The following is a 25,901-nucleotide window of genomic DNA, read 5'->3' as shown; positions in this document are numbered from 1 at the left end:
TTGGCCTGCTGTGTTCATCCAGCTCTACACCTTGTTGTCTCCTTATCGCAACTGTGTTGATTGAGATATAAATGTTAATCAGGAAATTTATACTTTTCTTTGAAGAATTAGGTATTAGTCTTTTACACCTATCTGAACAAGTAGACATTACCATTGCTTCATGTCTGATTTGAGAGAAGTCACCTCTGACAATACAGCACTTCCACAGTACTGTGCTGAATTATATATTTATATTCACTGGGAGTGGTTTGCACCCATGGTTGTCAGGTCCCACAGCCTTTATAGTATCCAGTGCTTCCAAACGTTTCAATTTATCAAGTGGAGTTTATCAAATTGGCTGAAGACTGACATCGGTGATGCAAGAGACCTTTGCTGGAGAAACTATCTCCATCATTTCCCAAAACAGTAGTAGTCTTAACGTTATCTACATGCACTGATTAAAAATGTTGCCATGTATTTGCATTACATTGTTTTTAGTTTACAAATCATTGTAAAGTTCCAGTAAACATTGTTTTATAGCAGTCTTTGTTAGCAATATTAGACTGCCAACTGTGCTTAATTTCATAGAAAATAGTTCACTTGAATATTGTTTTCTATATAATAAAGGGGCCAATTAGTTCAATTAGCTGGATGGTCGGTTTGTGATGCGTGGGTTCAATTCCTACATCAGCACAGATTAACCATGAAGAACTCTCCTTCTCAACCTCTCCCCTCGCCTGAGGCATAGTGACCCTTGGTTTTAACCACCAACTGTCATCTCTCTCTCTCTAATGAGAGAGCAGCCCTATGATCTAGAAGGACTAGGGCAACTTTACCTTTTTTTTTTACTCAGTAACCCTTTCTCACTAATTGAAATAAAATCATTGTTGACCAGTGACTCCACCGGTTAGCGATAAAATACAGTAACATAAAGTCCTGTTTCTCTCCTGACAGAAACCCGACAAATAAAATATGATGTAAGTAGTTACCCAGTGGAAAAGTAACCTATATTTCTAATTGTTACCATTATAAGGGAGAAAGCACACAAGACTGGAAACTTATCTTCTAATAGTGAAAATCATCTCCCCAAATGTTTGCGCTACTTTCTTCTTGCTTATAAACTGGTTTTAGAGAAGGAACATAAGTATGCGTTACAATTACATTATTATATAATAACTTTGAGCACAATCTTCGCCTTAAGTACAGTAAACTTTTAAGACTTGGCTCCTAGAGTTGACTAGCCCTGGAGTCCTACAATTTAAACTCTGGTAATTGTGAATATTTTGAATCTGAGTTACGTGCAAATCATGTAACCGGATCACAACCAACATTATCTTCAAATGTAGAGGAAGTGTAAAGGAAATTCTGAGACTCTGACATCATTATGTTGAAGTCTCAGTTGTTCTAGAATTACATGTGGCATAGAGGAGCAGTTAAGAATTGTGCCCTGGAGAAGTAACCACAAAGTCAAATGGCATCATAATTAGAAACCTAATAAATACTTTGTTAAACATGTCACAGCTGGATCTAAAAGTAAGCGTTGTGAGCTTAATGCAGACAACTGGACCTTTTTTTTAAAGTAAGCTTTGAGCTTTATCATTTATATGGTTTCATCATAAAAAAAGGCAAATAGTCAACTGAAACACATACTAATTTGATAGCCATGATACAAAGTGTAACAAATTAAAACTAAGCACATGCATTACTGACAGTCAACAGATGATGCCAGTTAACCTGTACAGTATCGTTCACAGATGCTATGAAAATTTCAGTAGCACAAAACAGTTGTACAATGAACTTGCATATTGGCAATGTGTGTATCTACATAACTACTATCATTGTGGAACACTACATACAAATACATTTGAACCAATTATACCTCATTCTTGGTGACAATAAGCACTTTTGAATACAATTTTTGTATACAGTTTTACTAAGAACACTAGAAAAAACTTTTCAAGCTGTTGAATGAATCAAATGCTATAACAAAAGTTATAAATGAGATCCGTGCAATTAATTGTAGGCCAATCAATAGCAATATGGTTTCTTTTTCTATTGTGCAAGAAAATAAATACCAGTCATAATATATTATCCAATCATCAAAACTGTTTTCCTTATGTTTGTTATACTGTACATCTTTGAAGTTTAACAGAACCTTTTTACAAAAACTATACATACGTAGCAACTTAACCCAGATCCTACCATCTGCACACACAAGTATATTTACTGTATTGGCCAACATTTCAGGATAACACTTGCTCATGACATCAAAAATTATGAAAAAACATTGAACAGGTTTGGAAGTGGAAAGCTTTTAACAAAAGTATCACAATCACAATGTACTACCTATTCCAACAAAACAATAACTTTCAGTAAGTTTCTGAAGCAAATGGTAAAATGCAAACTGAAATGTCTTAATAGTTACACTTCACATCAACAGTTCAGATTGCACATCACTAGAAAAAGCTTTATTTGAAAATCATCTCATTTCACCCCTGAAGCTCAGCATCAGATAGACAAAGAAAACCAAGGACTCAAAAGTAATTTCTTAATTTGTCAAACTATGTTACACATAACTACTGCTATGAACTCTCAATTCTAATTCTGTTCTGAACATTTTTCCTTCAGGTTGCTCAGGAGCACGCAGTTCGGCGTTCAATTCCAACTCGCATCCCTAAACCAAGATCCAGTACAATAAAGTTGTTTAGGACATCTCAAAGACTCATCTCGAAATCTGAGCTACAGTCAGAAACTCAACCTGTAAGAAAACAGGCAACAAGTGTTACATCTAATTTCAATATGTCAGCTACTTTTGGCAAAATGTAAAGTTTTTGATTGCAAACAAAGTAACAAGGTGCTAAAGGATGCAAAGTCCTTTGTATTCACTTTGATGTGCAACAGAAGCAAATTACTTGAGTTTTCCACTATGTGCGAAAACAGCTGTGACATTCTGTCAAAAAATCTGAATAACTCAAATGTATAAATGCTAATTCTGCACAGTCCTACAGCATACTAAGTTTATCATAAAGGTGAGAAGAGAGAAAAAGTGAACTATATCATTTTAGTTTTAGGAAATGACACAAAGGATATGGGAGAGATGCTCTTTAGAGGGTCAGTACGGACCTGATGGGCAAAATGGCCTGTTTCCATACTGTAGGTATTCTATGATTCTATTATTGGCATCTTATATCTCATTCCAATACAAATTTATCTCAAATGTTTCCAAACAAATTCAAACAAGGATAGAATTTAATGTTGTTCCCTGTACCGAGTTTATGGCAAGGGGGTGGGACAATAATAAGCAGGAAGGGGCCCACTGCCTTCCCACCACTACCCCATTATGTTGTGGCTAAATGAATAACTAATTCCCACTTAAGGGCCTCATCCCCCTGCTGTCGTAATATATTTCATTTCATGCAAGAAGTTCGAAAAGGATTGCTTGTGGGTTCCTGTGGAGGTGGGGGTGCGGAGGGGGGTGGGAGGGGTGGGTCCCTTGTTCAAAAGCACTCAGTGCAAGCAACCCAGCATGGAAAAGGGGGAACAACTGAGAAAAGCCTCCTGCCCTCGTTGCTGATCCTCCTTCCCCACAAGCCCCAACCCACAAACACAAACTATCTGGTTGATTCAGTGATGTTAGGCCATAGTTCCAGCAGCAGCTACCTTCTCTGCAGTGGCACTGCCAAGATATAAAAAAAAGTTGGCCACCTCAAACTGTGCAGCATCTCTCAAGAAGCAGAATTTCTGCACCTAAGGAGACCTGCCTGATTGTCAGGTAATTCATCAGGCTTTTGTGATAAGAAGGCACATGGTCTCTCACCACCTTCATTGCCAGCAAGTGATAACATGTCATCTCCCTTAAATACCAATTTTAAAGTAGGATTTCCAACATAATTTTTTTACAACTGGAAACACTCAGAAAAATCCATTTAAGCAAAAGCTTAGGGCAATATAAATTTTCTAAATAATGAATAGAGATTTTTAAAAATGTACTTAATAGGACAAATAAGATGCGATTACACATTTGGACCAGTGAAGTCATTTTGCCAAGGAACAGGAAAGTTTTAAGTTAAGATTCTAAAGTGACCACAGTGTGGATAATGAAAAATTGTCTATGGCTCAATTCATCAATTCACAACAATGGTTCTATCCACACAAATATAAGTTAAAAAGAAAGGTGCCTGATGTTGCACTACATTCATTCTACATTTTAATGTTTATTGTTTACCCATTGTACATTGGAATTTGATTTTGCACAGGTGCAGAAAATATATTATATATATTTAAAAAAAATGTTCTTCTGACTCCTTTCAGTTTCTTCCTTTTCCCTATAAATTAAGGCTGGTTCTAACTTGCAGTTACTTTGCAACGTTATATGTTTTTGAAAAAAATACACAATTTGCCTTCAACGTATTTCTCCCTGTAAGTCCTTTCCAGAAAAAAAGCAAATCATACTAGATTGTTGGCAGCTCACAATCTCTCACCCAAATTGTTACACATCACATCCACCTCAAAAGACATGCAAAGATGCCGAGATTGACAAAACATTTCTGTTTCTATTACCCTCCCTTTGTCACACCCTATCCATACAGTTGATAAAGTGGATGATAATATGCCACCATAACTGCTCCAACAACAAATTGCTTTATAAAGCACCTTTAATGTAATAAAGCATTAGTGGCTTAACTACAGCATCATATACAGCATCTGACACTGAACTAGAAAGATATCAGTTATAAAGAATGGAGGAAAGGTTTAGGGAGGTAATTACAGAGCCTAGGGCAAAGACAGATGAAGGTATGGTCACCATTGGTGGAATGACTAAAATCAAAATCTCCCAGAGACTAGAATTGGAGCAACACAGATATCCCAAAAGGCTGTGTGGCTGGAGGAGATTTGAGAGCTAGGGAGTGGCAAGGCTATGGAAAGGTTTGAAAACATAAATGAATTTTAAGATCTATGTGTTGCAGAATGGGGAGCAAACATGTCAGTGAGCACAGGGCTGCTGGGTGAACAAGACTTGGTCCAAGTTAGGCCATGGTCAACAGAATGTTAGATAGCCTCAAAGTGGCATGGATAAAACAGGTTAGACCACCCAGTGGTACACTAGATTAGCCAACTTCAGGGTTAACAAATCTATGGATTACAGCTTCAGGAGCAGATGAGCTGAGACATGTTCAGAGTCAAGCTGGTTTACAGAGGTAAAAACAAGCAGTCTTGGTGATGGTGCAGACCTGACACCAAAGTTGCAAAGAGTCTGATTCAATCTCAAGCAGTTACATAGGAGAGGAAAGCAACTCGTATCTAGGGATTCCAAGAGTATCAAATCCACTCTATGACCAGATCCTAATACATCTACAAACAGATGATGTTCTTCTGATATCTCTTGAAACGTTAATGTGGAGATATGAGAATTCACTCGTATCAACTAGCATTGCTTCAAATCACCTGTAATTAATACTTAACTTTCAAAAAAATAATTTATTGATAAAACCTAAACCAGAAAACATTGCCTACTCCACACAAATCCTCAAAATATATTTTTCACTTTTAATTGTAATACATGCTCTGAGAATACTCGGCTGCAACACCATTCAAATGTGGTACAACACCACCATCTTTTGGTAAATAAGCATTACTGCAAACACTTTTATCAGGGTACATATTCAAAACCAAAAGCAGCTTCTTTCACTGCAGGTTATCTCGCCTCCCAGAAATGGTCTTTTGCATAGCACACATCTACCAATCTACGACAAATACAATCATTTCCATAAGTTTTAATCAGAATGCAGTCTGGGCAATTAACTATTTTAAAAAGTACTGTAGATAGCTAAGAGTGGATTTATAGTCATACATCAATAAAGCTATTTATTTATATAGTTGTACATAGAACAATGATTGGGTTGGTTAGCTCAATTGGCTGGATGGCTGGTTTGTAATGCACAGCAATACCACCAGTGTGGGTTATTTTGCATACCATCTGAGGTCACCATGAAGCACTCTCTTTTTCAACCTCTCTTCCCTCCTGAAGCATGGTGACATACCACTTAAACCACCACCAGTCTTCTCTCTCCAATGAGACAGCAGCCCTATGGTCTCAAAAGACTATAACAACTTTATCTTTTATGCCTCTGAATACAAGAGATAAAGACTTATGGCTCCTTCACAAAAATGCACTGTGAAACTAGGAGACAGCAAGGACTGCAGATGCTGGAAGCTCGAGTCAATAAATGTGGAGCTGGAAAAGCATAGCCAATCAGACAGCATACGACGAGCAGTAAAGTCAACATTTTGGGCCAAAACTTTGACTTTCCTGCTCCTCAGATGCTGTCTGACCAGCTGTGCTTTTCCAGCTTCACATTTATTGACACTGTGAAACTAACTTTGATAAAGACCATCAATAAAAGGTTTATACTGCTATAGGAAGGATGTTGTGAAACCTGAAAGTGTTCAGAAAAGATTTACAAGGATATTGGGGTCAGAGGGTTTGAGCTATAGGGACAGGCTGAATAGATTGGGGCTATTTTCCCTAGAGCATCGCAGGCTGAGGCGTGACCTTATAGAGGTTTATAAAATCATGAGGGGCATGAATAGGGTAAATGGACAAGGACTTTTCCCCTATAAGGAGTCTAAAACTAGACAGCATAGGTTTAAGGTGAGGGGAAAACAGTTAAAAGCGACCTAAAGGACAACTTTTTCAAGCAGAGGGTGCTGTCTTTATGGAATGAGCCAACAGAGGAAGTGGTAGACACTGGTACAATTATACCACTTAAAAGGCATCTGGATGGGTATATGAATAGGAAGGGTTTACAGTGATATGGGCCAAATGCTGGAAAATGGGACGAGATTTATCTAGAATATCTGGTCGGCATGGACGAGTTGGACCGAAGGGTCTGTTTCCATACTGGACAGCTCTATGACTCTATGCAGCTTATCAAGTAACTTTTCATGGAGTCACATGCCTCACACACTCTCTCTAATGAGTTGAGAAAGACTGAAAGATTGGTGGATAGCTGCCTGTATACATATTTCATAACTTCATACTGCAACTGGAATAAATGAAATCAAACAGGCATTTCTCATGATTATCACCAAGTAACCACTGGATATGAAAGTTTAATCATGCCGAGTTTTCCAGAAAAAGTCTCCAAGATGGTAACTCAAATCTACACAATTTGTTTAGCCTGTGTGCGAATATCTAACTGGAAATACTTGCAAACACACCTGACAAAATGATGAGAATGGCCCATGCACACCCTGAAGAGCAGGAAGGTCCTCATCTATGGGGAGTTAAATGCTCTCAACCAACGGACAAGTGAATAGAAGAAAGAATGGGCACAGTGTAAAACAGGTTAACAATCTGCTGTCAAACCATTTTGCAGCAATATTGGCACTTGGGAGAGATACTAAATGAATATTTCACTTCAGTTTTTACTGTGGAGACAGAAATGGAGTCTAAAGAATGCAGAGAAATAAATTTTGATGTTTTAAAAACAGTTCACATTACAGAAGAGAAAGTTCGGGAGGTCTCAAAGAATATAAAGGTGGCTACATCTCCAGGGCCTGATCTAATGTATCCCAAAACGTTGTGGAAAGGAGAAAATTACGAGGCTCCTTGCAGTATATTTGCATCATCTGTATCTACAGGTGAGGTGCCTGATGATTGGAGGGTGGTTAATGTATCTAAGTTTAAGAAAGGTTGTAAGGAGAAACTGCGGAAGTCTAGACCTGTGAGTCTAACTTCAGTTGTGGTTAAATTGTTGGAGGTGATTATAAAAGATGGAATTTATGGACATTTAGAGAGGCAAAAGATTAGGGATAGTCAGCATGGTTTTGTGCAAGGAAAATCATGTCTCACAAACTTGAGTTTTTTGAAGAGGTTACCAAAAAGATTGATGATGGTAAGGCAGTAGACATTGTTTATTTGGATTTTAGTAAAGCCTTTGACAAGATTCAGCATGGTAAACTAATTAATAAAGTTAGGTTGAAGATGAGCTTGCCAATTGGATACATAATTGGTTTACTGGCAGGAGGCAAACAGTAATGGTGGAGTGTTGTTTTTTGGACTGGAGGCCTGTGACCAGCGGTGTTCCAAAGGGATCAGTTCTGGGTCCTCTTTGTTTGTCATTTATATAAATGATTTGGATGAGAATATAGAAGGCATGGTTAGTAAATTTGTGGACGGCACCAAAATTGGTGGCATAGTAGACAGTGAAGAGGGTTTTCTAATATTACAAAAGGATCTTGATCAAATGGGTCAATGGGCTGAAAAATAGCAGATGGCAGTTCAATCTGGAGTATGGATTGCAAGGTATTGTGTTTTGGTACAACAAACAAGGGTAGTGCTTATACAAATAATGGTAGGGCCTTGGGTAGTGTTGTAGAACAGAGGGACCTAGGGGTTCAGATATATAATTCTTTGAAGTTTGCGTCACATTAGACAGGGTGCTTAAAAAGGCGTTTGGCATGCTTTCCTTCATTGCTCAGTCCTTTGAATATAGGAATTGGGAAGTCACATTGATGTTGTACAGGACATTGGTGAGGCTTCTTCCAGAATACTGTATCCAGTTCTGGTCGCCCAGTTATAGGAAGGATATTATCAAGCTGGAGAGGGTTCAGAAGAGATTTACCAGGATGTTGCTGGGTGTGAAAGGTTTGAGTTATAAAGAGAGACTGGATAGGCTGAGGCTTTTTTCACTGGAGAACAGGAGATTCAGATGGGACCTAAAAGAAATTTATAAAAATAATGAGAGGTATAAATAAAGTTAATGGTATTGTCTTTTCCCTAGGATAGGAGATTTTAAGACTAGTGGGCACATTTTTAAGGTGAGAGGAGAGAGATTTAAAAACGACATGAGGCAAATCTTTTACACGGAGGGTGGTTTGCATGTTCAATGAACTTCCTGAGAAAGTGGTGGATGTGGATACAATTACAACATTCAAGAGACATTTGGATTGATACATGAATAGGCAAGGTTTAGAGGAATATGGGCCAGGAGCAGGCAGGTGGGAATAGTTTAGTTTGGGATTACGTTCGGCATAATTGGACCGAAGGGTCTATTTCTGTGCTGTATGACTCTATGACTGTGACTCTACTGTAAGTAATTCCTTTGAGTGGTGAGAATACATCTATTTTGCTAATTTTCCCAATACTATTCATTTGATTAAATGCCTTTCAATTATCAAATTGTTCTTTTGTTTTAAATTACATTGGCTATCAATACTATTTACACACTCCCAACCTGGACTATGATAAAGCTAATACAAGCAAAACAAGATATGAGATGGAGAGACCATCAATGGAGAACAAAACGTTAAAAATATATATGCATTTCCAAGTTCAACCAAAAGTAGTAAACTTTCGGAATCAAGATCAGTTAGCCTTGACTCAGAGGCTCATCTATCTTGGGTCAGAAGGCTGGAGGATCAAACTCCGCTTCAGTGATTTGAGCATATAACTTAAATTGATATTTCAATGCAGTACTGAGGACTTGCTGACCTTTCAGAGATGCCATCTTTCAGATTACACATTAAATTGAAATATCCCATTAGGATGTAAAACACCACATGGCTCTATTCGGAAAAGAGCAGGGAGTTGCCTGGTGGCCTGAACAACATTTATCCCTCAATCAACATCAATAAACCAGTTAATTAGATCATTTATTTCATTGTTGTTTGTAGATTCTTGCTATGTTTGTAAATTGGAGTTAAGTAGATGGTGGTGGTGTGTTTTTGTTCATTCAGGGAGGCTGGGTTGCTGTAGCAACATTAATGTTTTTATGCATATTGAACTCTGGAGCTATAGAGAGTGATAATGGAGGTGCCAACGTACTTTCCATCATATAGTTGGCCAGGAACTCACCTGTTTTTACTACCTGCCATTGGTGCATGTTAGAAGGATTCACACTCAACCTGACTGGCTCCATCACTAACATTTCTTTCTTGGTAACATCCTGGGGTGGGACTTGAACCCAGAGCCTCTGGCCCAGAGGGAGACCTACTACACACTGCACCACAAATCCTCCTAGTTAATCAGCTACTACCCAGGAATTAATATAGAGAATAAAATAAAATAAAGAACTTTGGATGCTGGAAATCTGAAACATAAACAAAAATTGCTGGAGAAACTCAGCAGGTCTGTAGAGAGAAAGCAGAGTTAACATTCCGTCTGGTGGCCCTTCTTCAGAACTCAATTTACAGAATATTGTTATAAATTTATTTAAAATACATTATTCAGCTTGATTCAAAGAAAGGTTCTACATTCCAAATCTTGCTCTTGCCCGTACTCTGACATGTTCTTTATGGGCCATTCCCATATCATTTCTCAATTGATCCTCTTCCAAGTTTTTTTAACCCATCCATTTCTGCTCAACAGGACAGAACTGATCTAATTTCATCTGGATTGGGTGGACAGACTACAACTCATTCATAGCCACAGTGGTCTGTTTGTCATATTTTCTGCACGTTTTGAAACATCATACATGGTTGAGGATCATTTCCAAAGTATTGTGAGCAGTTTTGAAAGTACCCAGAGATAAGAGGTGAAAGCAGTATTGTGCAGGTCAAATGACTGCAAAGCCAAAACACGGTTTCCGTTCCAGAGGGTGAGTAATTCACAAATATACACAAACTAATAAAAACAAAGCAGAGCAAAGGAAGAGACTGTAGAGAAAGGTGGCACTAAATTCAGGTTAGAAAGGCTTACAGCTGTGTAGCCCATCACAATCAAGATACTGTAAAACACTTTATAGCTAGTTAACAAGTGCTTTACAGCCAATTAAGTAATTTTGTTGATCGCACTGTTAAAATGTCGGTAATATGAAAGCATTTCTGCAGAGCAAGATCCCAAAAACAGTAAAGTGATAATGAAGTAAGTTAATTTGTTTCAATGATATTGGTTAAGGAATAAATATTGTCAGGACGCTTGGAAGAAACTCCCTGTTTTCATTCAAATGATGACAAGGAATCTTTTAAGTTGACCTGAGAAAGAGGTGAGACCTTACTCTAATGATTAATTCTAAAAATGACACCTCCAACAATGTAGCACTTCTGAACTAATGCAATGGAGTACCCATCTAGATTTATGTGCTCACTGGTACCAAAATTCACAATCTTCCGACTCAGAGTGCTGTGATGGAGTCACAGTTAAAGGAAGTGAAATTAGCATCACAAACATATAATTACACTCAATGTTTTGTAAAGAAAGCTAATCTATGTTTATAAAGAACACAAGGAATCATACAAAATAATCCCCAGAAACCACTTGACTTCTCTTGTGGATCCAACTACAGCCAAAAGCAGACAGGCTATGTAATCTTAAGAGGAAATTGCAAAAGATTATGAAATAATGCAAAGATTCCAGGACTGTCCCCTGAATCCTCAAACACTTCTGCAATGTGTAATACCATACAGGAGAGATCGCAAGGAATTCCAGTCTAATTTACCCTGCTTTGTGAAATAATGATTTATCAAAATTAACATTTTCAGTCATTTCATTTGATTGTGTTTAAGCTTGCTGGAAATAGCCATTTTGCAAAATGTCATCTGACCACAAAAGGGACATCTTAAAAATTGCAGCAAAATATTGCCAAAATAAAAGCAGAAATTACTAGAGGAACTCTGCAGATCTGGCAGGATCTGTGGAGAAAGAAAAAGAGTTAATACATCGTGTCTAGTATGATCCTTCTCTGGAACTGAAAGATTGTGGCAAGTCTGCCCTATACATTTTGCTGCCAGACAAGCGGAGTTGCTCCAGCACTTACTCTTTTTAATCTTCAAAATAGCTATTGCTTCTCAACAGGGTGATAGCTGGAACTCTTGTACTCAACCAGGCTTCCAAGAACACAAACTGATATGCTATAAAAGGGAAATAAAAGCACATCCATTCACTCCCAGGACCTTTTCTACACAGTCCGCCTCTTCTAGGCACCTTCAACTATTCAACTACAAAAGCCACTACATCTGCTGAGTATGACTTCATGCTTTCAACCATTTCACTTCAGAAAGAGACTCTTCAAGCCTGCAATGATAGCAGAGACTGATCTCATTTGCATCTTCATTTTTACTTATACCTTTACTTAATTTTAAATCTTTGTATCTTTATGGTTATTCCCAGACTTGCTGGCAGCAATTCCCAGGTATTGGTGGCCAACCAGTATACCTGAGAAATAGGGAGCTGATAAAAGAATAAAATAATAATAATGAAAAATCAACTCAGAACATTCTAGAATCTAGGGAATTTTGGAAAGTCATAGCCACTACATGCATTGCTTCTTCTGGATCCCAAGGAAATAGATCATCAGGTCTTAAGAGACTCCTCCTCCTTTTCCATTCTGTCTTTTTTGAAATATTGTAGACATGTATAATAATTATTTCCTTCCTAAACATAGTCACTTTGCAACCAACACTCCACAACAGTAGAACGTCAAACTTATTTATCTCTATTTGTATCACTATTTTGTTACATATGCTTCACGCACTCAAATAGAAAGAGATTTTTTTTAATGACTATTCACAGCATGGACAAGATTTACAGATGGATTAACACCATTAGACTCTCTGTCTCTTCCTGTCACACTCTATTCAAATCAGTACACTGCTGTGACATCTTGACATTTTTCTTTCGATCTAAATTACCTGCACCAACTTTCCCAAATCTTTCAGCTTAAACCCTATCCACAGTCCTAGTTAAATGATTCACCAGGATGTTCATCCCATCCTGGTTTATGTGAAGCTCATCCAAACAAAACAGCCCCCTATTTCCCAGATACTGCTGCCAGTGTCCCCAGTACTGGTGCAATGAATCAAAACCCCTCAGTTCCAGACCAATCTTTGAACGATTTAATTCTCTTGATCCTACACCATTTCACACATGGCTCAGGTCACAATCGAGAATTTATTATTTTTATAGGTTTTGAATTTTAACTTAGACCCCAAGACCCCTAAACTTTTCAGCAGAACATCATTCCCAGCTCTACCTATGTCATTGGCTCCTCCGTGAACAAGCAATGGGATCCTTCACCTACCACTTGATCTCCAGCCTCAACGATTTATATTTAAAGCTGCCACTGGCTGGCAACACAATTTTCAAAACACCAAGTCATGTCTCCAGTAGACAGTATTCATTCCCATGACTATACTGATCCCTGTCATGACCACACTTCTTTTCAATAACACCATTGAATGGGTTCCTGGACTATTGTGCAATGGTCAATTTGTCCATCCGCTCTGCTATCCTTCCTCTCATCTACACATGTAACAAGTACCAAGGATCCTCCATCATCAAGACTGATGATGATATGAAACTTTGAAGCATTGTAAACCTTGAGGACAGTGTACAACTTCAAACAGTTGCCTGGCCAGATAGGTGGCAGATGAAGTTCAACACATAGGTGCTTAAAGTTAATATATATGGTTGGAAGAACATTAAAAGACTAAGTGATATGAGGTACAATTCTAAGGGGAGTGCTGGAGTAGAGATTTGGGTATATATGCGCAGATCATTGAAGATGGTAGGACACGTGGAGAGACCAGTTAATAAAGAATACAGTATCCTGGGCTTTATCAATTAGGGCATAGAGCACAAGATAAAGGAAGTGATGCTAAACTTGTAAAAGTCACCTATTACACCTCACTTAGAGTGCTGTGTACAGTCTGGGTGTCACTGTAGGAAGCATATGAATGCTTTGGACAGAGTGCAGAAGAAATTCACATGAATATTTCCAGGGATTAGAGCCTTCAGTTATAAGGATAGAATCCAGAAGTTGGAACTGTTCACCTTGAAGGGAAGAAAGCTAAGAGGAGATCTGACAGTTATTTTCATGATGAGAGGGTTGGATAGAGTAGGTTGGAAGAAACTGTTTTCACTTGTAAAAGAATCAAGAATGAGAAGACACAGATTTAAAATGATCTGCAAAAGATGCAATTGCAAGGTGAAAACAAACTTTTTCACGCAAGTGGCTCAGGTCTGTAATGCACTGTTTAAAAGCATGATGAAAACAGGTTCAATTGAGGCAGTCAGAAGTCATTGTATGATTACTTAAACAGAAACAATGAGCAAGAGTGTAGGGAAAAGTGGGAAAATGGCACAAACTGATGATGTTCATGTGAAGAGCTGGTGCAGACACACTTGACCAAATGACCTCTTTCTGTGCATAAAATTCTGTGATTCTATGATCACTAAATCCCAAAACCCCAGTCACAACACCGTCCCTGATCAATGACGAACTGTAAAGTTCAACTTAATCTAAATGTTGTGACTATCTCCAAGAACAAAGTCTCCCGGTAACTTTTGCCCTCAATACACCTCAAAATGTCTGCAGTTCAGATTCCGACTCAACACTCTGAGCAAAGTTGCTCAAGGTGCAGATACTTACCATCAATCTGGTTGTGTGGGATAACAATGCTCTCCAAAATCTCTTACATATTATAATTAACACACACACACCATGTCTGCCTTTTTACTTATTTGATTAGGGACTAATTATAGTCGTAGTAAGCTAGTTTCCTAGTTTAGAAAATAAGGAAAAACATTCAGCTGCAACTGGAAATGAAAACCAAAAAGAAGCATCATCTTCTCCTCTGCACTGAAATCTCACTTGAACCAAATTCAACAACATGCATACAACAAGAGTTGAATTTTTATTTAAGATTTAAATCATTCTACCAATATAATTGTGGAATAAAATCAACCACAAAAGGTAAGAAGAAACTCTGCATTAGGAGTAGCCATTTCAAGTACCTACAACTTTTGGGGTCGAGAAGAACCAGGCAAAGGCTTCACAATTCCTTACTTGGTAACCATGAGAAGGAACTCTGATGAGAGTTCAACAAAGTACTCTCCAGTTATCCAAATTCACAGTTCGAGGAAACAATGAGCTCCAACTCATCCCAGTAACGATTAGTCCATTTAAAAGGAGACACGTCCTGACATATTGTAGGAGCAAATTACTGCAGATGCTGGAATCTGTACTGAAAACAAAACAAAAATGCTGGAAATCAGAACGGGTCAGCAGCATCTGTGGAAAGACAGCAAGCTAACATGGCTCTGAACAAGAGTCATCGATAGACTCGAAATGTTAGCTTGCTCTCTCTCCACGATGCTGCCTGACCCGCTGCGGTTTCCAGCATTTTATTTTGTTTTCACTTTCTGAAACACGTTCTTTCTGAATGTCAAGATAACCTTGGAGCAGCCTCAGACAAATCAGTATTAATGAGCTCAGTGTAGGGTCTGGACAGACACACAATCCCTAAACATCAGATTGAGAGGGAGCAAGAAAAAATTCCTGGACACCACCCCAAGGCCTCCTACCCTCCCTCGACCTCTTCATCTCCAACTGCTGTCGAGACATCAATTGCCTCAACCTCTCCACCCCTCTCACCCACTCCAACCTCTCCCCCACAGAATGTGCAGCCCTCCGCTCCCTCCACTCCAATCCCAACCTCACCATAAAACCCTCGGACAAGGGAGGCGCAGTTGTAGTATGGCGCACTGACCTCTACATCGCCGAGGCCAGGCGCCAACTCTCCAACACCTCCTCCTACCGTCCCCTTGATCATGACCCCACCCCCAAGCACCAAACCATCATCTCCCAAACCATCCACAACCTCATCACCTCAGGTGACCTCTCACCCACAGCCTCCAACCTCATCGTTCCCCAACCCCACACCGCCCGCTTATATCTCCTTCCTAAAATCCACAAACCTGACTGCCCTGGTCGACCCATTGTCTCTGCCTGCTCCTGCCCCACCGAACTTATCTCCAGCTATCTGGACTCCATTTTCTCCCCCTTGGTCCAGGAACTCCCTACCTACGTCCGTGATACCACCCACGCCCTCCACCTCCTCCAGAACTTCCAATTCCCCGGTCCCCAACACCTCATCTTGACCATGGACGTCCAGTCCCTATACACCTGCATTCCCCATACAGATGGCCTAAAGGCCCTCCGCTTCTTCTTGTCTCGCAGGCCCGACCAGTCCCCCTCCACTGACGCCCTCATCCGCTTAGCCGAACTCGTCCTCACCCTCAACAACTTCTCTTTCAATTCCTCCCACTTCCTACAGACAAAGGGGGTGGCCATGGGTACCCGCATGGGCCCAAGCTATGCCTGCCTCTTTGTAGGTTACGTGGAACAATCCCTCTTCCGTACCTACACTCGCCCTAAACACCACCTCTTCCTCCGTTACATTGATGACTGTATCGGCGCCGCCTCGTGTTCCCACAAGGAGCTCAAACAGTTCATCCACTTCACCAACACCTTCCACCCCAACCTTAAGTTCACCTGGACCATCTCTAACACCTCTCTCACCTTCCTGGACCTCTCTGTTTCCATCTCGGGCAACCACCCAGAAACCAATATCCATTTCAAGCCTACCGACTCCCACAGCTACCTAGAATACACCTCCTCCCACCCACCTTCCTGCAAAAATGCCATCCCCTATTCCCAATTCCTTCGCCTCCGCCGCATCTGCTCCCAGGATGAGGCATTCCACTCCCGTACATCTCAGATGTCCTCATTTTTAAGGACCGCAACTTCCCCCCCTCAGTGGTCGAGAATGCCCTCCACCGTGTCTCCCGCATTTCCCGCAACTCATCCCTCACACCCCGTCCCTGCAATAACAACCAAAAAAGAATCCCCCTCGTCTTCACGTACCACCCCACCAACCTCCGGATCCAACGCATCATCCTCCGACACTTCCGCCATCTGTAATCCGACCCCACCACCAAAGACATTTTTCTCTCCCCACCCTTATCTGCTTTCCGGAGGGACCACTCTCTCCGGGACTCCGTTGATCGCTCCACACTCCCCTCCAGCCCCACCACACCCAGCACTTTTTCCTGCAACTGCAGGAAGTGCTACACCTGCCCCCACACCTCCTCCCTCACCCCCATCCCAGGCCCCAAGAAGACTTTTCACATCAAGCAGATGTTCACCTGCACATCTGCTAATGTGGTATACTGCATCCGCTGTACCCGTTGTGGCCTCCTCTACATCGGGAAAACCAAGCAGAGGCTTGGGGACCGCTTTGCAGAACACCTACGCTCGGTTCGCACTAAACAACTGCACCTCCCAGTCGCGAACCATTTCAACTCCCCCTCCCATTCCTCAGATGACATGTCCATCCTGGGCCTCCTGCAGTGCCACAACGATGCTACCCGAAGGTTGCAGGAACAGCAACTCATATTCCGCTTGGGAACCCTGCAGCCCAATGGTATCAATGTGGATTTCACAAGCTTCAAAATCTCCCCTCCCCCTACTGCATCCCAAAACCAGCCCAGCTTGTCCCCGCCTCCCTAACCTGTTCTTTCTCCCACCTATCCCCTCCTCCCACCTCAAGCCCCACCCCCATTTCCTACCTAATATCCTCATCCCGCCACCTTGACCTGTCCGTCCTCCCTGGACTGACCTATCTCCTCCCCACCTCTTTGACCTGTCTGTCTCCTCTCCACCTATCTTCTCCTCTATCCATGTTCTATCCGCCTCCCCCTCTCTCCCTATTTATTTCAGAACCCCCTTCCCCTCCCCCATTTCTGATGAAGGGTCTAGGCCCGAAACGTCAGCCTTACTGCTCGGCCTGCTGTGTTCATCCAGCTCTACACCTTGTTATCTCAGATTCTCCAGCATCTGCAGTTCCTACTATCTCTGAAGAAAAAATTGTCACAAGGTGTCAATTTTTTTTTTAATTAACGTAGTTGGATATGGAAATGCCACAGAGGAGTAAAATACTTCCCATGGAACAAAACAAAAACGACTTGCGCATGATATCGTGGTATATTTGATTTTAGTGATCTGGAAACCTTCCTCTTAAACCTGAGTTCATGCCCCTCCACCGGCCTCATCCGGAGGCACACTCAGGAATCACGCTTGGATTAGACGGTGAAGTGTAAATGCCTCTGAAAGTGTGGTTTCCAGACCCTAAAATCCGATGAATAGTGAGATTCCCTCCCATTCCCTGTACCTGTACCTCAATCTGATTCCAGCCTCTCCTCCTCCTCTCCCGGGCAACGCGGCACCGACACTCAACCCAGCGGCCTGCCCCTAACCCCGCAGCACATTCCACACAAGGCAAACCGGAACAGCTCCAACTTTAAAAAAAAAACAATGACAGAAACGCAACAAAACCCCTCTCCCCTTCCCCCCGCCGCATCCGATTTATTCGCTTATTTTAAACGGAGTCCCCGCTCTCTCCTGTCAATGTCGAAACCGCCGCGCCAAAGATGAAACTACCTCCGTTTCCAGGGGAACCAAACGACGCGGGAAGTGAAATGGCCCAGTGCACATGGCAGCATCAAAACCCTGACCCCATCCCGTCAGAAACATCGTCACTATCGACTCATCAAATGTAGGTGCAGCCACACACCAACACCGCCTGTGTAAGTAATAGCAGGGGAACGTTTAACCTGTATTTCTTGTGAAAAAGAGATTATGTATATTTGTTCTCATTAATTTGTCATGGATGCAAAATCACCTTTCCCTTCTCCCTGATTTATGCTGTCATTTTTCTACTCCCATCCCCAACCCCACAAGTGACACCCTTTTAGCTCTCTCTATTCTACACCTACTCTCTTTTTGAGGGGTACAGCATAGAAACAGGCCCTTTGGCTCAATTTGTCTACGGTACCCAATTTTCACAGTTTAAACTCATCCCATGTGCCTGCGTTTGGTCCATATCCCTCCATACCTATCCCATCCATGTACCTGTCTAAATGTTTCTTAAAAGATGAAATTGTACTCGCTTCCACACTACCGCTGGTAGCCTATTCCAGACACTCACCACCCTCTGTGTGAAAAAATTTCCCATCTGGAACCTTTTGTATCTCTCCCCTCTCACCTTAAATTCATCCACCTTTCCTCTAACCGGCTGCCTAAAAACTGTTCTCAACATCACATGTGTGACACCACATGGGATTCACTAATAAATACATAAGAAATTAAGAACAGGAATACGCGTTCAGGCTCATGAGCCTGGTCTACCATTAAATGTCATTTACCTGACTTTAATCCATATCCTTTTTTATATCTTAGCCTGACAAAACTTTATCAAACAGTCTTGAATATTATAGGAAAGTAAGTTCTGTATTCCTACCATAAAATCTAAATTCCACTGTGCAAAGAAGAGATCTGTGACTTTAGTTCCAGATAACCAAATCTAATTTTATGAAAAAAAGGTTTTGAAAAAAGATTATCCCTGCTAAGCAAACAGTTTCACTTTTTTGCATCCTCTGATCCTTTTATAATGTTAAGTACTATGACATCCCTTAACATTTCAAACTCAAGGAAACACAAGGTTTATGTAAGCTGTTCTCATAAATATATCCGTTAAAATCTGGTATCCTTTTGGTATTTCTTCTGAGGCTTAATGTCTACAGTTGAACACCTTACCCAAGATGGGATACTGGCCAAGGCTCTGAGCAACTAACAGACCAGTTCCTCACATCTGAATTTCAATCCTCTGGTGATAAAAGTTATCATTCCAATAACCTTTTTGATTTTTTTTTATCTGTTGTGTGAGCAATTTATTTAATAAAAACAGAAAGTGCTGGAAATGTTCAGCAGGTTGGCTAACATTTCAAGTTGAGTATGACTCTTTAGAAAAAAAATGTAGATGGTAGAACTGTGGGGGAACTGCAGATGCTGGAGAATCCGAGACAACAAGGTGCAGAGCTGGATGAACACAGCAGGCCAAGCAGCATCACAGGGGTTTCATGATGTTGAAATTGGTGGGTGCAAGGAGAATAAAAGGGAAAATCTGGATAGGGTAGAGCATGGAAGGATTAAATGACAAAGATATAATTGAACAAAAGGGAAACAGAGTGGCAATAGTTGTACTGACGAGACAAAGTGGAGTAAGTATACATAATTGGAAAAAGTCAAAGTAAATCACTGCTTTACCTGGAAGAAGAGTTTGTGGCCTTGGACATCGAGGAGGGAAGAGTTGTAGAACATGTTTACTCTTCCTACAATTGCATGATAAAGTGAGTGTGTGCCATGCACAGTGGTGGTGTGGGAGAGATAGTGATCGTATATCTTTAGCCCTTTTCTGTTACTTGTCAGTTGTTTGCAAAAAGATCCTTATGGGGGACTTAGTTCAATATCTTGCTTGTAACTTGCCTTGGGACATTTTATTACATTAAGGTGCCAACACTCATAAGTTCTGTTTTTCCAGTTTTTCCCCTCCTTAACTGTAAAATCTGCCAGCTGCTGCATCAAATGGCTGCAATGACAGGCCGACTAATTTCAAGTTACAACTCATAGGAGCTGCAACTAATCTTCTCACAGTAAGTTCCACAGGTAATTTAAGCTAGGTTTTAAGCTCACTGTGACGGGCACCAGTATTAAGCATTAAGCATGAGATCCAAGGAAATTGAGGAAGGTACAGAATTACATATAGAGAATTGTTGCGAATAGCAGATGGACCAGATCAGAGATTAGGGTGGAGTGAGCATTAAGCATTGATAAAATATGCTGCTACTGCACTCGAAAGAGAGGATGCACTATTTTTCATTAGTTTATAGAACAAAAGCATCACTGCCTAGACCAGCATTCATTCCCCCTCCCGAACTGCCCATAAGATGGTGGTGAGCTACTGAATTGTCACCTCTAGTGGGTCTGTCCTGTCGATGGCACAAGACATTCACAGGGATGGTGATCTCTGGGCATTGAATATAAGGAACCATTCTGTGAGCATGACCATGTTAAGAAGTCATTTGTAACTTTGTTAGGAGCCTTTTGGTACTGTGGCAAGGACTTAAATACAGACCTTTGAGAAAGACAGTCATGACTTTGAGAAGCAATAGCACATTCAAGGACCTGAATTGAACCGAAGATTGAAGATGAGGTCATAATTTGCAAGCACAGTGAGGCAAAGGGTTTTTTTGAGGAAAAATCTGATGCTATGTCAGTGCAAACAAGAAGGCAGTCTTCAGCCAGATAAATGATCCATTTTGGCCTCATCCTGAGAATTCTATCAAAACCAATGCAGTTATGGGCAATTCTATTGATTCCATGTGATATCAAGAAAAGGTTGAGGTCATCAGACATGGCAAAGGCACAGCTCCAACAACATTCTGGCAATAGTGCTGAAGACTTGTACTCCAGAATTAGCTGTGCCCCTATCCAAGTTGTTCCAGTCCAGCTTACAACATTGTCATCTACCCAGCAGTGAGACATTCCCCAGCTATGTCTAATCCACAAAAATTAGAACAAATCTAACTCTGTCAATGCATCACAGTCACTGGCCATCACTCATTAATGAGTATGATTGTCCACCTAGGAAATTCCGTGTCACTGGTCATGTGTTCTGTAGATCCTTGTGTGGTTGATGAGCCTGATCCTAGAGCCACATCTCCTATCACATATTCGGCAGGTGTTTTCAGGAGATTGAATTGGTCCTTGGCCTTGAGATCACTAACATTGCTTTCTCTAGTTCTTTTTCCATATTTCCTCTTATCAATGGATATTCTCAAAAGATTGTGTCCCTTTATACAGGAACTTCCTCCAAGCCTTTTTTTTCCAGTAAAGGGTCTCCCACACATTGTCATCTATACTGCATTTCTTGAGGGAAGCCTTCAAGGAGTCTTTGAAACACTTCCTTTGTCCTCATCTTGTTTGAGTACCTTCCTTAATCTAGGTGAGGATAATTTGCTTGGCAATCAGAACCCAGGCATCCTAAGCACATGGCCAGCCCAGCAGAGTTGTTTTCCTGCCAATTACTGCATCATTGGTGTACTGTCAATCATCAACAAACTGATGGAAGAGGTTACAAGCAGTGTTATCAAACAATATTTGTTCATCAATAGCCTGTTCAGTGACGTTCAGTTTGGGTTCTGTGAAGGCAACTCAATTCATTATAAACTAGAACCAACCATGAGTAAAAGTGTTGAACTCCAGAGGTAACAGTGACTGCCCTTGACATCACAGCAGCATTTGACAGCATTAAGTACAGCATTAAGAAGCCCTAAAAAATCTGGAGTTGATGGTAATCAGAGAATACTCTCGTATGAAGCAGAAAGGAAGATGGTTGTGTTTGTTCGAGGTCAATCATCTGAGAATATCACTACAGGAGCTCCTCAGGGCTTCATCCTAATTCACCAATGCCCTTCCTTCTGTCACAAGGGGATGTAGGAATGTTCATTGCTGATTACACAATATTCAACACCATTCACAATTTCTTCAATACTGAAGCAGTCAAGTCCATATACAGCAAAACCTGGACAACATCCTGGCATGAGTTGACAAGTGGCAATTAAGACCCATCCATGACCTTAAACATTCACCCCCTTCACCATCAATGCACAGCAGCAGCAGTATGTATCATCTATAAGATGCATTGCAGAAACTCACCATAGCTCCTTCAGAATAACTTTCCAAATCCGTGACCTCTACCAATTAGAGCACAGGAACAGCAGATGCACAGGAACATGACCTCTTGTAAGTGCCCCTCCAACTCCGAGGTGTATTTATCCTATTAGAGATTGCAACAGTTCTAAAGGCAGCTCAATACCTAGGCCTAAGTGCACAATCTCAAAGTTTGTGATTGAATCAAAACTTGAAAGTGTTGTGAACAGTGACGAAGATCATATAGAACTTTAAAATGACATAGTCAAGTTGGTGCAATGGCTGAACAGGTAGCAGATGAAGTTCAATTTGCAGAAATGTGAAATACCTCATTATGATAGGAAGAACATGGAGAGACAATATAAAATAAAGGACACAATTCTAAAGGCATTTCAGGAACGGAGGGTCCTGAGTGTACAGGTAGTTCTGCTATAATGCGTAATTTGTTAACACAAATTGGCTGTGACGTGATTGCTGAATAGTGAATGCTTGTTTGGATAATGCAAACTTTCTGCTATAAAGGTATAGTGATTTTCTATAGCGATTTCCCTTTAATGCAAATTTTTACAGACAAGAATGCAACTATCGCGTTATGGGAGAGATTCCTGTATGCACATAAGTCATTGAAGGTGGCAGGATAGGTTGAAAGAGTGGTTAATAAAGCATTCACTATTCTAGGATTTATTAATATGGGCACAGAGTAGAAGATCAAGATGTTGACTGTCTGTCAAATGCTATTTTGGCTTCAGCTGGAGCATTGCATACAATTCTGGGTGCTGTAATATCAGAAGGATGTGTAGGCATTAGAGAGAGTACTGAAAGAATCCTCAAGAATTTTCCAGGGATGAACAACTTCAGTTATGAGGATACATTGAAGATGTTAAGGAATGCGACTGTTATCTATAAAAGAAGAATATGCAGAGTTACAGGAAAAAGGCAGGAGAACAGCACTGTGATTTACTCATTTGGAGAGTCAGTGCAGACACGATGGGCTGAATGTACATCATAACAATTCTGTGATTGTGATTTTTCACTTTCCTTCTTTCAGGTCCGCCTGAAAATTAATCTCTGACCAAAAATTCGGTCATCTGCTTCAAAATCTCCTATGTCACTTGTCAAATTTTGATTTATGCTATTCGTTAAAGTGCCTGGAACATTTTATTGCAATAAAGACGATATAGAAATACAAATTGTTGGCTTCAATTATTCATAAGACTGAGGAAATAAGTGTAAATTGCAAAAGAAATATGGCCCATAAAACATCCTTTATCCATACATTCCCAGTCCACCCCGAAAGGAAACAGAGTTAGATGTAATTCTGGAGAATGAAGTGGGGCCACTAGAGGAAGTTTCAGTCAGGGGGATACTGTCAGGAAATAGCATTTTTATTCTCTCCTGAGATGTGGGCATCACTGACAATGCCAGTCTCTGCTGCCCACTCTAATTGCCCTTGAACAAAATGGCTTCTCAGGCCATTTCAGAAAGACACTTCAGAGTGAAGCACATTGCTGTGGATCTGGAGTTACTTATGGACTAGACTTGGTGATAGCAACAGATTTCTGTTCCCTAGTGTACCGGGTGGAATTTACAATGGTGTTCACTAATAAGCCGTATTAATGGAATTTTAATTTCACATGGTCCCACAGTGGATTTGAACCAATGTCTCCAAAGCATGATCTTGGGCCTCTGAATTACTATTGTAGTAACTTTATCACATTGCCACCATCTCCTCAATCAGATTATTCAGCTTGGTATAGTTATGGAATTCCAGGAAATATCAGAGGTGAAAATAATAAGAAGTGAGCTAGTGAGTTGAAAAAATTTGGTTCAGATGGATTGCAATTAAAAAGGGCAGGTAGTATAATCGTATAACTGAGACGCTTGAAGAAGAGTCTGGATATATCTACAAGGGGAAAAGAAGGACATCTAAAGAACTCTCTGGATGACTAAATATATAGTGAACAAAATGAAACAGAAAAAGCTTATGCTAAATTTTGTGTTCATTGTTCAAGCTGAATATAAAAAGTACAACAGAGCTGGAAATTAAAAGACAAATTAAAGTACGTGAGCATATATTTGGCAAAATAAAAAAAGTTATATGTCTTTCATACATGTTAATAGAAGGGTATGACCAATTGGACGATGAAAGAGATGTTGTGGAAACTGAGAACTAGCTAATGTATGAGAACAGGCTGTTGTTACAATCATGTTCAGAAACGTTTGGAGAGGAATAAATAGTAGTCACAGGCCATTCAGCCTATTATCAACGGTGGGGAAACATTTGGAGTCACATCAAGGACAAAACGAAGTGATACTTAAGAGAGATAGTAGGAACTGCAGATGCTGGAGAATCTGAGATAACAAGGTGTAGAGCTGGATGAACACATCAGGCCAAGCAGTATCAACAAGGTGTAGAGCTGGATGATTTCTGAAGAAGGGTCTAGGCCCGAAACGTCAGCCTTCCTGCTCCTCTGACGCTGCTTGGCCTGCTGTGTTCATCCAGCTCTACACCTTGTTATCTCTGATACTTAAGAGATTTGGGTTAATAAATGGAAGCTAAAATAAATTTGTTTCTGAAAAATAGTGTTTGACTAGCAAATGAATTATTTGAAGTAAGGAAGAGAATGAATGAGAGTACTGCAGTTAATATTGTGTAAATGGACTTCTAAAAATATATGGACTTGATAAAATACATGCAATAAGACTCAGCAAAATTGAATCAGAGATAGCAGGAACTGCAGATGCTGGAGAATCTGAGATAACGAGCTGCAGAGCTGGATGAACACAGCAGGCCAAGCAGCATCAGAGGAGCAGGAAGGCTGACGTTTCGGGCCTCGACCCTTCTTCAGAAATGGGGGAGGAGAAGGGGGTTCTGAAATAAATAGGGAGAGAGAGGGAGGCGGATAGAAGATGGATAGAGGAGAAGATAGGTGGAGAGGAGACACACAGGTCAAAGAGGCGGGGATGGATCCAGTAGAGGTGAGTGTAGGTGGGGAGGTAAGGAGGGGATAGGTCAGTCCAGGGAGGACGGACAGGTCAAGGTGGCGGGATGAGGTTAGTAGGTAGGAGATGGGGGTGGGGCTTGGGGTCGGAAGAGAGGATAGGTTGGAGGAAGAACAGGTTAGGGAGGTGGGGACGAGCTGGGCTGGTTTTGGGATGCGGTAGGGGGAGGGGAGATTTTGAAGCTTGTGAAGTCCACATTGATACCATTGGGCTGCAGGGTTCCCAAGCGGAATATGAGTTGCTGTTCCTGCAACCTTCGGGTGGCATCGTTGTGGCACTGCAGGAGGCCCAGGATGGATATGTCGTCTGAGGAATGGGAGGGGGAGTTGAAATGGTTCGCGACTGGGAGGTGCAGTTGTTTAGTGCGAACCGAGCGTAGGTGTTCTGCAAAGCAGTCCCCAAGCCTCCGCTTGGTTTCCCCGATGTAGCAAAGGCCACAACGGGAACAGCGGATGCAGTATACCACATTAGCAGATGTGCAGGTGAACATCTGCTTGATGTGAAAAGTCTTCTTGGGGCCTGGGATGGGGGTGAGGGGGGAGGTGTAGGGGCAGGTGTAGCACTTCCTGCAGTTGCAGGGAAAAG

General features: G+C 40.9%; 1 protein-coding gene across 2 annotated transcripts in view; it reads right to left on the bottom strand.

The window, feature by feature from the left end:
- Positions 1–25,901, bottom strand: part of cmss1 (cms1 ribosomal small subunit homolog) — a 323,921-nt gene that overhangs the window by 295,017 nt on the left and 3,003 nt on the right. Inside the window, exon 1 of one of the 2 annotated variants that reach the window (XM_048602495.1) lies at positions 17,941–18,035. The exons of the other annotated variant lie outside the window; for it this stretch is intronic. The gene's annotated coding sequence lies outside the window, so the exon portion shown is untranslated. Of the gene's footprint in view, positions 1–17,940; positions 18,036–25,901 lie in introns of those variants that run through there. 2 annotated transcript variants of the gene reach the window in all.

Source organism: Rhincodon typus, chromosome 11, assembly GCF_021869965.1.
Source record: "Rhincodon typus isolate 14 chromosome 11, sRhiTyp1.1, whole genome shotgun sequence".
Lineage (NCBI taxonomy): Eukaryota > Metazoa > Chordata > Chondrichthyes > Orectolobiformes > Rhincodontidae > Rhincodon > Rhincodon typus.
This window is presented reverse-complemented; position numbering and strand designations above follow the sequence as displayed.